Genomic DNA, 13,831 nt, shown 5'->3' on the forward strand with positions numbered 1-13,831 from the left:
TGTATTTCTAGGGGATTTTTATAACTGCAAAATGAAAGCAGATTCTTTAAATCAAGATTAGTTCATGTTTTAGTTTCTTTCCTTTCACCTGTAAGATTCATTTTAGTATAGGGGCATTCAACCTGTATCCCATGTGCCTCTGCTGCTCCAAAGAGAAATCATAAGGGTTTAGCAAAGGTGATTAGGGAGTGCAAAATCAATTCTCAAAGGGCTTTACTTCACTGTACTTCTACTGTACTCACTGGGGGATGAATCAAAAAAGATGTCAAAGTTTTAGTTCTGACAGGAATGAAAGCCAGGAGCCTTCAGGTCTCTGTTGAGCAGGTTGGAGATTCAGTACCTTCCTTCTGACCCGTTAGGCTGTGAGACTTGGCTGTGCTTCACATGACCTTGCACCAAATTTCAAGCATCACAGTTCATACTTCTACAAGGAAATCATGAAATTGACTCATCTAATATAGGTTTTCTCCAAAGTGAGAAAACAATAAAAGTTTGGGGTTTTTTCCTATCGGAGTTTAGCACTGGGATAGTCTGGTTGTACTTTTGAATGCATCTGTGAAGGATCAGCATTAATATAAAATCTAGGAAGAAAAAAAAATCAAAACTCAAAACCCCACTGTGAGCTGATGATTAAAGACATGTCATTTATCCAGTCAGTGCTATAAATAAAGTACAAGTTAATTCTATGAAGATAAAAAAGCTGAGCAAAGTTTTACTTGAAAAAATTAGTCTCAGATCAACTGTTTGTTGAACCAGCTCAAAAGAGTCAACCTAAATCCTAAATTCTGCTTCGAATGTTGAGGAAATTTAGTGCCATTTAAATCTCAGTTTAACAGTGAGTATGTTTTATGTGCAATGCAAAGGAAAAAAACAAACCACTGATAATATCCAGTGAAAGCTGTTAAGTACTACCCAAATATGAGTGTTATTAGCCAGTCACATTTAAAGGAGGTTACATTTAAAGACAGAAGGGAATCCTCTTTCTGAGTCCTGCTATCATGTAGGTACATTTGCATTTAGAACTTAAATCCTGGAGAGACAAAGAGAGGATTTCAGATGCATGACTCACCTTAACATTTCTTATTTAAATACCCTCTGCTCAGCAGGCTGGCCATTGTACCCTGTTTTATTTGCTAGCAGAGACATCTCCATAGTGCCTGGTGCCTTTAAGTCTGGATGGAGTGGCAAATTTAAGCTGGAGCTTCTAAACTGAATCTAGATGCTGTCAGCATCCAGAGACTGCCAACACAGGCATTGCATATCAAAGACAGGATTAGCTGTCATTTCAAAAAATCAACAAAAATGCTACAAAAATGCCACAACTTTTAATCCTTTAAAGGATGGTTGTATCATTTCACCCAGTGCAGACCGAACATATCTATTGTTCAGAGGATATTATGTAAACTGCCAAAGTCCCCATAACACCAGGGATAGTTAAATGTGTAAACAGAAATAATTCTATATTTAAACATTATAGTTCTTCTGGTTGTTAAACTATCATTAGAACAGGATGGAAGCTGGTTTACAAGCTCCACTGTTGCGTTTCAACACTGTGGGTGGTAGAAGCCTAGCCATGTTAAGACAATAAAATTTCTTTGTCAAATATACTGTAGATGACTGTTTATACATAGCAAGATTTGCCTCTCACCTCCTGAACCTTCAGGATAGAGCATGGGTGAAATGGATATGTTGGTTTTAGTTGTTGTAGCAGCCTGGAAAGTTAAGACTTGAACCTGCTGACATGTTTGTGGTTGTTTGCCAGTTCTTTCCTCTGTTGGAGAATTAGCCCTACTTTCTTCCTGACTCCATAAGACATACTGAAAGATGTCTCCTTCAATGCTTGAGAATGAAAAATTAAAAATTTGGAGTCTGCATAGACATACAGGTGCTCTACTCTCTAAAACTAGTATCAGTTATTGAGAAAACCATCTTTTGCTATGTAAAAGAAGCTAGAAACCTACTGAAGATACTCTAAGTGTGATGACAGGATTTAGTACATTTCTGTGGTCCCCAAATATAAGAGATATGTACCACATAATTTATGCTTCAATGAAAAGCAAAATGGATGAATGTATATTGACAAAATTTAATCCTATTAGTAAGATACTGAGTCTAAAATCCAACAAAATTTCAGCTGCCATATATCAATGCTTAGTAGGTTGAAACCCTCTGAGGAACTGGGGTCCCAAATCCACAGAAGAATTCAGTCATTTATCGTCATTTTAAACAGTTGCTTTTTAATGGGAATCAAAACAACACCCTTGTGGATTTGGGCTGACTACCTTCACAGTGAGTTGCAGCAGCTGAATCTCAAATTTACAGGGATGTTCCTTCCACCTTACTGTACCATCCTTGCAGAGTTGCCTTTTGAAGACCATTCATGAGAAGAGAAACAGCGGCAGAAATCGAGCTCAGATGTGCCCACAGCATCATAATTATGTGCCTTGATACCTTCCCCCTGGGTCATGCAGCCTAACAGGATATGGAAAACAGGAGTAAGGAATTTTCTCTTGAGGAAAGAGAATTGCAATTAAGTTTTGAAAGTGCAGGCCAGGATGTTTATTTTAAAACATGTTATCAACCCGCCACTTTACTCCATAATAGCTTGGTGTTTAGTGCCCTTATCCAGCTCTGAGACAAGGAACTGATGCCCTCCTGACCAAATCCTTGCAAAATGTGCTGACATTTAAGGGTTGTTCTGAATAGGGACATTCTGCAGGATCCCATTCTGGGTGGAGTTTTCTGCAATAAGGACTGTGGGATTTGTGATGTCAGAGGAACAGCTAAGAGGTCACTGACATGGGAAAAAGCAGTCCTGGACACCTGCCTCTGCTCAAAGATTTATCTCTCATCTTTTCCTTCCCCCTCCCCTTACTCCTTGATAACCGTGTAATGTAAAATATCAGCAATAACTAGTTATATGGCATTTGGGGAGATTATGGTATTTCTGGGTCTAGTTGTTGGCAAAGGAGAAATGTGGAAGTTTGCTTTTTGGAGGTTTATTTCATGAAAAGCAAGAAATAAAGTTTTATTTTAATGAATGTTTTGGGAAAACACATAATAAATCACACATTTGGCTTATAGGCATAATTCTGCTTTCCTGACATGAACAGTATTTTTCAAACAGGCCACTGTTTAAAATAGCATTTAGAATACATTTCAATTAATTTCAGTGCTTCTTTATTTTTGATAGCTTTAGATATAAAACTGACATAATTCTAATTTAGACTCCAGTCTAGCAGATTCAGTACTTGGAAGGTTTCTGTGATCTATTAAAGTCTACTCCTAAAAAATATCTATTCCACTGCCACATTTAAGATAAAATGAATATTACCATTAAATAAAATTAAAAAAAAAGAAATAAGAGCTGGGGTTTCAAGAAAGCACACTATCTTCTTTCCTAATACCTATACTGGAAGAAACACATAGTCACTGAATCAAGACAGAGTGTTCTTCATACAAATATTTCATTTCTTTTTTTTGGTGGAAGATTTTGATAATATTGGATTTTTTATGAAAAATTAACATATTTTCCACATGAAGTATGAAATCAGGTCAGGGTAAGTTTGCTTACTGAAGTGAATTGTGAAATAAAATATCTGTGAATTGATGTATACAATTAAATGAAGTATTTTTCTGTTTTCAGCCTTGTCATGAGGTACTGTCAGTTGATCAAATTTATGACCTGATCATTTGTCAACAATCAATTATTGCAAATTGTATTTATTGAATTCATTATCTCAGAAAGTTCAGCACATGTAAGATCAGATTGCTTTCATTTTAACACTGCATTGTTAAAACTTTTAAACATATTTAAAAGAAAATTACACCATGTTCAGTCACAGTAAGACTGTCTTTATCATTTCCATCTTAGCTTCCTAAATAATTTATTCACAACATCAGTCTTCATCTGATGTACAACACTAAGTTTTAGCTGTTGAAAACATTATCAGTAAGTTTTCAGCTACTGGGTATGCAGATGCCTATTTAGACAGGTGAAGGTCCTCAGCATTTTCATTCATTTGAAGCTGATTTTCATTTGTGATTTTTTTATTTGTTTGGTTGAAGGGGGTTTTTTGTTGTTTTAGGGTTTTTTAGGGGGAGGCAGGCAGAGAGGTGTTCTGAATGCTTTTATGAATGAAAAATAGAACGAAAAGGTGGTTATCAAATGCTGACCTACCAACCTACCTGATTGATCTCAGCATAACTTATTGACTGTACTGTGTGCAAAGTGGTCAACTAGCTAAGAACACATTTATTTGTACTATTCCATTAATTTGTAGTAAATTCAACACATCCCAAAGCTAACATCAACAGCAGACGAGAGAAAGCCTGATGTACTGACCACAACCTCCTGTTTCTTGTTACCCTGTGCTGTTCAGAGGGGCTTAAAAGAGACAAGAATGAAGGAGTGAAATTGAGACTGGGAAAAGAAAGATATTGGCTTAAGGTTCTCTTGCTATTATCCTTCTATTTTAATTGTCAATAAAGTTAATTTTCCCCAGATCAGTCTGTTTTGCCCTTGAAAGTAACTAGTAAGTGACGTCCCTGTCTTTATCTCATTCTTTTCACTGTTATTCCCATTTTCTTCCTCCTCCTACTGAGGGGGAAAGTGAGCCAGCAACTGGGTGGGAGTTTGATTGTTAGTCAGAGCTAACCCACCACATACAGAAACAGATGACTCACTTTTATGCGTATTCAGCATCTGAGATATGAAAATGGAAGTCTGATATAACTGAAAGATGCTGTGGACTTTGAGAAACTATGACAAGATTAATATCACTAAGAGTGGATGGTCTCAGATTATAAAAAGGCTTTGCTCCTACGAGAACACATTTGCTCAATATTTCAGCTCTTATCACCAGAACAGTAATTCGTCAAAGTTTGTAGTACACTAAAAAATAGAGCTCCAGAAACTTCAGTCTTATTTCCAGCTGTGCCAGGGAGCTGCTTTAGCAACTTGGAAAAATGTCCTGATTCTGCTTTCAAACAGAGTTTGCTGACAGTAGTCAGACTGCTTTAGACCAGCGCTTAAAAATTCTTACAAAAACAAGTCAAGCTTTCAAATATGGAAGTGTAGCAATGTTATAAGTTAAGTACAGGTTGTTATGCCTCTGATTCCCCTGCAAGACTGTCTGTTTAGTCTATCTAGCTTATATGCCCTTGAGGAGGAGTTGCCTGTATATAGTGTTTAGAACAATGATATTTAATCCAACTGTATTACCATACACAGTTTTAAATATAGGAATGGTTTCAGAGAGGCCGTTTGCAAACCCATTTGCAGAATGCTAAGCATGAGCACAAACTGTTATGGGACTGGAGCCTCCAAGTGCCTGAAAAAGCATCATAAAATCATCAAAATTTGGAATGGCTGAACTGAGGTTATCTGGGAGCTGGTTCTGCATTAAAGCAAGGATAAGCATGATTTTATAATGAACCAAAAATTTAGGTCTATCTTGAATTGTTAATGATATGAATATTTATTAAGTCACCGTTTTTTGATTCTGCAGAATCATATAGAGATTTATGAATGTGTTTGCTTTTCATGATATTCATAATATATAACAAAGGCCTGTTGAGCACCATTTTAACTATGTAGCTTAAGGTAAAGTCCTTTAGGAATCAAACATGAGACTTTTTGATTAACACACCTCTGCAGGCTCAGACATCTTTGAAAATGGAGTTTGCATAGGGTTTATCACCACTTTTTAGTTTCCTTTCATGTACAGTCTTAACTCTATGCTATTTTCCATTTGCTTATATTTAACTCGGCTGTTACACTCAAAAAGTTTTGCTGTTGAAACAAAGATGATTCTGAAACATAGCATTTACAGAAAGATATTCTGCCTTTGATTTCTGACACAGTAATACACAGATGTATAACAGAAATCATCCACTTTAGGAAAGCGCTCCTTATAATTTCAGGAAGATAAGCTTCCATTTAAGTCAGAATCGTGATCTTTTGCATTTTCTCATTTCTCTGGATAAAATCCCTTGATAAGCCCTTATCAGGAGAGGTGTGGCTGACTTGGCTGTGAGCTGACCAGAGGGCTCTGCAGAGCACGAGTCTGTGAGGTGAGAAGCGTGGCACTGCTGGTAACAGAGCGTTTGCATGTAGGGATTGTTCAGTGTGTGTCAGAAGTGAAAACAAACCCTGTGCTGAGAAATATAAACCAGATTTCCTTTTGTTGGCCTGGGGATAGGAAGGGGAGACAAGAAGAGAGAAGGGGAATACTGTAAATTGAGTCTGAAGTGAACTTTCCACAATAAGACTACTATATGAGCTAGTATGTGCCCCCTGAGGGTGAAATTCACTCTTCTGTGCTGGGATAACACATAACTGGGGTTGAATTTAAAATCTTCTTTGAAGACATTAGGGCAGCTACAGTTCTGTTCATATAATCCACCAGCTAGTAGCCCTTGCTTCCCTCTCTGGGCCTGATTTACAATGTTGAGTCCCCAAGTGCTTGATGGCCACCAGTCAAGGAAGCAAACTCAGCATATTAAGAACTAGGAAAAAAAAAGAGCTCTATAGCTTGAGTCAAATGCTGAATCTTGATATGTTGAGACGTTACTTTATGAATAGTGAAGTGGGGAGCAGAGTTTGCTTTCTCGGTAAACTCTATTAGTGTTTTCAGAGACTGAAAAATTAATAGAAAAGGCAAAACTAAAAACTTACTAATGCAAAAGGAACAACAGGGAGAAGGGAAGGAAACATAATTCCTTAATGTGTTGCATTAAACTTTGTCTCTTGCAGCAGAAACCCCTGTTAGAATCAGTTCTGTGGTGTCAGTGTGACAGACAAGAAAATTTGGTCAAATGTTTATTTTTGAGTTTATTTTTGTTACAGTGAGCCATTAGAGGCATATTTTCCCTTCTATAGAAAAAATAATTTTTAAAAATTGCTTTAATAGTGAAATTTATGTATGCTTTTTCAACACTACTGTGTTACATGTTGTATAGTAAGGACAGTTTCTGTGGCCATCACTTGAGTAAAAATAGCAGTTTTATTTATTGTTTATAACACCTCTAAGGGTCTGATTCTAAAAGTATAAATGACAATTCCTTGTAGCACTATAGATTTCAATGAGGAGATACTAATCAGCCTGAACAAGAGGAGCCAAAATCTACATCCTTAATTTTGTTTGCAATGTAAGATGCTGTATGATCTGAAATATACTACAAATTTTTAAATTAGCTCTAAAACAATTCCAAAGTTTTTTTTCCTTTCACTGCTTTCCTGGCAGTTGTAATTCATGATCTATTCTTCCTGTGAAGGGCTAATGGATGTTTTAAATTCCTTTAACAGCAAACCTGCAATTTGAGGAATAAATGCTAGTGGGTGGAATGATTCTTAATGCTTCCTTCCTCCTCCCAAGGTGTTAACATACCTCTACCTAGATGGTTACCTAATGTCTTTATTTCTTGGTTTTCTTGTTTTATCTCTTCCTCCTCAGTTGTGAAGCCTGTCACCCTGTTGCCATTTTCCTTGAATTTATTATATAATTGAAAGGAAGTTGTCTTGCTTTGTAGCTGCTGTTTGCCCTCCCCTTCTTTTTTCAAAGACAGCTCAATTCCAGAATGCAGGTGTGTGGTTCTTTATTTTCCTTATCTCCATTTTCACAGCAAGATTAATGAGAGAACCACTTAGCAAGGTTTTCTCAGTAGGAAAGTAGTTACTAAAAGGGAATGACAAATATTTTAAATTAATTGTCCTATTATTTAATGTCACAATATCATTCAGCTGCATCAACTCACATCAAGACATTATTGTACTAGAGGTGTGTGTGTTGAGTGATGTGAAAGTATCTTTTGTTATAGTGAATCACTTCTGTTTTAAACTAAACTGTTCTAGACCTTTCTACTCTCACACAAACTAAGATGTTGCTAAAAAATGTCAAGTGATTTGCAGTCCTGCTTTGTTTCTCATCGTACTGAGACTTTTATTTGATATATAGACTATTATTCTCATCTATATTTTAGTGATTTCTTGTGCATTCTGGACTTAAAAAATACAAACAAGAAAATAGTCATATAAACAACACAAAATCAGGGTGGCCCTCTCCTGAAGAAGCTAAAGACCATATAGTAATGTGTTCTCTTTCTTTGTTTTCTTCCAGGACCTGTTTTAGGCTCACCTCCCTTCCCTCCCTGCCCTTTTTTTGATATAGTTATTAATTACCAAGTAAAGTATCCAGCAAGTACATTCAGAAAACTAAACCTGCAGAACACTCTTATGGTAAAAGAAACGTACATTCATCTGTCAGAGGTTGATAGAGCCCAAAGGAAGCTGCATATGCCCATTTCCTACACCAGTCATCTAACCTCGTCTTGCTAAAATGAAACAAAACTATCACTGCATTATACTAAATGTCTGGTTGTGAGAGAAATGACACTACTTCTGTCCTGTTCTTTCTTCTCGGTGCTGTTGACACAGACAGAATTTACTTTGTGCACAGTTATTAGTTTGAACAGTTTAGGAAATGTATCTGTAAGGCCGAGGACTGAGCAGTTCTACAAATCTTTCAGTTCCATTGTAATGCTTTTTAGTAACAGGTCGGTTTGGGGAGGAAAGAGGCATTTTTCTGAAATGATTTAAACATAACATTTTCTCAAGACTCCTTACATCTCTGAAGGCATGAGTTATATCCCCTCTTTTCGTTAGTCTGCTGATTGCTTAAATTACAACTTTAAACTTCTTACTGCTGACATTCAGTCAATGGTTCTGAGTACCCCCAAATTAATGTAGTGCCTCTAACTTCTGCAGCACCACTGGGTGTTCTCTATGAGGGAATTCTAAAACCTTTTTGCATGCGTAGCAGTGTTTCAGGTGTTACATTTAATGTCACCATCACCACCATAACCTTAGTTCTAGAGTATGTTTTTTTATTTAAAATTTTAATTTAAAAATCACGTGTGCTGCTACTGTAGAATGCCGTACTGAAACTTTCTGTTTACAGCTTGTTCATGGATACCTACTGATTTTTCTCAGTTTTTATGCATACTTTAACTCATAAGTTATGCAGAATATTTTTAATACTTATCCCATATACTTAGAGGTTATTCTGAATAGGAGGCATGATTTTGTGAAGTAGATGGTTTGGGACTACTAAAGGAATGTCAAGAAACCTAACTGACCATGTATTATCATAATTCATTCATGTGTTTTCTGGAAAATATGTTGGATATTAAAGTTATGAGATTATGATGAGGAAATTTTCAAATTTGTTATGATTCTATTTTGTATTAAGAACATCTAAGTTATGCAATACTTGGAATACTTATTTCTGTAACTACCTCCTTTTATATAGTAATTTAAACTTTTGAAAGGTTAACAAGAGCAGACACTAAAAACTATTTTAGGGATTAAAATATCAGTTAGACATATATATGTAATAGTTGGAAACAGTCTTTCAGGTGCTGTATGAATCCTGTTTCTCATTTTCATCCATTAAGGATTTTCTGGCAAGCTTATCTCTGGATAATGCAGCCTTTTTCTAATGGCTGTTTTATAGCCTAGGCAAATCATCATGGTAATTAGTTTAAAATTTGAGGCTGAAAGAAGTGTATTGTTTTTGTGAGGAGCCCAAGAACCAAAATAACTGGTTTTAAAACACAATAGTTTTCAAACATTGAGTTATGCTAAATACTGTGCTGTGAGAATGATACAGGACTCATTCTGACTGCCCAGAGAGAATTAAAACTGAGAACCTTACTCTCTGTGATGTTGATTATTTGGAGCTGGGGAATCCAGTTGAAAGGATATAGCTGCAATTTAATGCCATTAGCCTGCCATATCAAGTCATTGGATAATTGTAGACCTTGCAAGACATTGCTCTTATGGTGTTGATATGGACTGGCCTTTGGGAGTGCTGATTGAAGAGGGATGATGAGAGTAAAATAGATTCAGATAAAATTAGAGACAAGTGGGGCAAATAGATGTGGGTTTTCTCATTTTAGCACAAAAGAAACCTGGCTTAGGTGAAATGGAATCTGGCTGTAACGTGCTGAAAAGCTGCTTATCGCAACTCCCCCTGGTATATGCAACAAACATATGGAATAAGACTGAGACTTAACCCCTCTGTTGAAGTTCGTAGGACAGATTCATTATTTTCTGCATTAGAGACAGACTATCAAGATCAAAATCTCCGTTCTGATTAGCTGACAGATGTGCACTATTGTGGCACAGAGCATGCATTCATCTATAGCTACTTTGCTGTATTTGGATATCAATTTGTTTCATTCCTGTTGAGGAAGTACCATAATATCATTTCACAAGAATGAAAAGTCTCAGCTTAATTGCTGGTCATATGACTCTGAACTCTTGTTCATCACCCATACCTCCCATAAATCACGTGTTGATTTCATTGCTGGAATGCTGTTTCAGTCAGAGATTACACCAGTTTTGATGCACAGATTCTATCTCCACACATACCATTTATCTAAGAATGGAATAATCCAAAGTTCACGACAGTACATAATTAATTTGTTAGTGTAGATGCAAACCACTGATACAGTTACATATGCAGAGCTCTAGCTGAGTTAATGGAAGCTGTGCTAGCAAAGTAAAAGCAAATTAAATTTGGGTAAGTATTCATATTCCAAACTTTACAGTTATTTATGCAATGTTATAAAAGGGAATATTAATTCCCTTTTATAATACAACCCAAAGGATTTAACTTGCCTAAGTGGTTTTAAGAATCTGTGTCCAAGTCATTAATGGGTTTTTATTTATGTAACACATTATGAATTGCCTACAGTCAATTAATGATGGCAAATCTAGGTGGCATTATACAAAGCGCTCAGTGTTAAAGTACAAAATCACATTCTTATGATAATCAGAAACTATATCTTATTACTATTTCCTTTTCCAGATCATTGCACCTGAGAGGATAAATTCCACTGAGAACCAAAATCAGGGTTTGACCTGGTTTCATAACGAGGTGTCATAGCATTATTTCATTCAAACATGCAAAATCATTTGAATTCAGGATTAAAGAATCACGCTGTAGAATCATAGATTCATTTAGGTTGGAAAAGACCTTTCAGATCATTGAGTCTGACCATATACAAGCACAATAAACTGTCATGGTAAATATTAAAGTATAAATAGGCTCCTGGAAGACTCCTGTGCTTACACTTGCTTAATTAAAATTAATAGCGATTGGAAGCTCCATTTTATTATTTCAACTCAAGATAAAAGTCAAGATTTTATTCTTATTTGCATTAGACGTGATGCATTCTGTAGTAATTATTATAGATCATTAGTTGGTAATATCACATATTGTATTAAATGTTCCAATATGGAAATATTCCTTCTAGGGTGAAGTCTTTGTATGCAAGGATTGTAGGAAGCTCCTTCTCTAAGTTGATGTTGATAGCCTAGAGTGCAGAAAGTAAAAAGGGAAAATCAGCCTATTTTCTTATAACAAGAAATTGTGGATGACTGTATAGCAAGATAGGCTTCTTATTCTTTACAGGCATGCACACATAAACATATTGATTCATGTTAAAAGAAAACCAAACTAAAAATAATAAAATAATAAATAAAAATAATGAAAAAATATAGAACCATCTACAGCTTTCTAAAAGCTGCCAGTTAACTGCAGCTCACTGTCCTGTCGGAAGCAGTCTCAACCACTACAGTTTTAATCAAAGCTTAGCCCTACAAAAAATACTCTGAACTGATGATAGCCACAAGCTGGAAGACAACCAAGGGGAAGGTCATTTAATAGTTTACATATTTTCTATGATCTTTATTTCTTTGATGGACATAGGATGACACTTTAGGCACTGATTGGAACTCTTAATTGATCTTAACCTTTTCAATGCTTTTAATTGATAGTCTTTTTTTTTTCCCAAAGTCACATTTTTTAATTCTGACTTTGCAAAGCTGAATTATTGTTCATAATTTTATTGTAATTGCTCTTTATGTGTTTCAGGAAACTGACATTGTCAATTATTTAAATTCAGAACAGATACAAATAAAGTCTCTCATGTCAATACATATTAAATCTAAATATATAGGAAATATAAATAGTACTTAATAAAGTAGATTTTGTTTCATTTTCACACTGTATTCATGGCTGAAAGATATCTTGGTAGTCATTGAAGAGATGCTGCATTATCAGATGACCTCTTCATCTCAGTGGCTTTGGCTATACTTTGAGAGGACTCAGGAACCAAGATTCTCATGAACTCTGAGAAGCCTTTCCAAATAGAGGAGAGAGTAGGCTAAAGTCTCACAGGGGCAGCAAACACAACATGGACATGTTCAAAATTATTAGTTATCTTCTAAAACTTTTTAAAAACATTTAGTAGAGAGAAATTAGTTCCAGGGTAAATTAAAAGATTAGCATACTTACTGAGTCATTTATACCATGGTTCATAGTAAAATAGTGATGTCAAAGACCTCTGCATTGTCCCTGAGCTTTAATGGGTTTCTTCTATCTATTCTTCCAATAGACCTGTGATGAATTAGTACCACAATGAGACTCACAGAGTAACTATTTCTGTGTCTGGAGTCAGAATGCAACATGAATATGTCAAGTAGTTTTGTTTTTAATTTCATTTTCTGTTGCAGTTTTGGTATCTGTGTTACCTTCGTTGATCTGAAATGACACAATTGTGCTGCTGATGTTCATTTTTTCCTGACACTGACACTGATATACTGATGAAGGTCAGTGTCATCCACCCCTGCTGTCCAGGCTATGGGTGAATTGCTTGTACAACACCACTGATGATACTTCCTTTTCTCTTATTCCTTTATCCCTCCTAAATGCTGAATATATTTGATCTGGAAGTAATGCATTAAATTTGGCCTCTCGAGCTTGATGGATTTGGAAGAATATGAATCCAAAGGGAGTTATAGTGCATTGTAAATCATAAATACCTTGAGAAAGAGGAGAAATGTGTCAAATTTGGAGCAGACATGAGTTATAGCATAACTGTCTTCATAAAATCAAGTCCTCCTGAGTATCTTTTCTTATATTATTTCAGTGTGAATGCGACACTATCCACATCTAATCTGAAATGCATGTTGTTATGTTTCCGTTTTACTACTATTTTCACCCACCAATTGGGGAAAACTGAAATTTCGTTAGGGTCAAGAAATGAGAAAACTTTATTCAAATTGAAAGCAATAGCCTATACACATAGTGAATTTTGATGCATGATTGAAATATATACAGCTGTTCTCAGCATAACTATTATCCAGATGTAACTTGTCAGTAGCTGCAGTAGTGTATATATATATATACATATATATATATGTATGTATATGTCTGCATAAACATGGCCTGAATCAAATCATAAACCTACTGCATGAATTTACCAGTGTGTTGAACCTTATACTGTTTTACCTCAATTTGCTATATTTAAGCTGTCTTAAGTGCTAGACACACTGATTCTGTGCTCTTCAGCTGCATTATTAGGATGTTACTCCACATGACCAGGCAAGGAAATATAGAGGATAGATAACAAGATTCTATTACATTCTCTTTTCGCAAAAAAAAGTCACACCTATTGATGCCTGTGAGATTTTATCACACAGTTTAGGAACAATAAAGATGTTTTAACTAAAATTTCCTTCTCTATATGCAGCATGTTATGTGGAAATAATATGGAGGCATTACTGTCTGAATAGTCTTCATTGTATAGATGGGAAAAAGCTACAAGATATATTCAGAAAGAATTTAACTAAATATTTAGCATAACTTCCACAAGCAAAGCATGCAATGATTACCAGAAGATGTTGCATTCTCAGCATTCATGTCATTTTTGAAAAGTATTATTCCCTTAAAAAAACACGAAAGGTTATGGACTCACATCT

The sequence above is a fragment of the Chiroxiphia lanceolata genome, chromosome 5 (genome assembly GCF_009829145.1).
Source record: "Chiroxiphia lanceolata isolate bChiLan1 chromosome 5, bChiLan1.pri, whole genome shotgun sequence".
In the NCBI taxonomy this organism is placed as follows: Eukaryota; Metazoa; Chordata; class Aves; order Passeriformes; family Pipridae; genus Chiroxiphia; species Chiroxiphia lanceolata.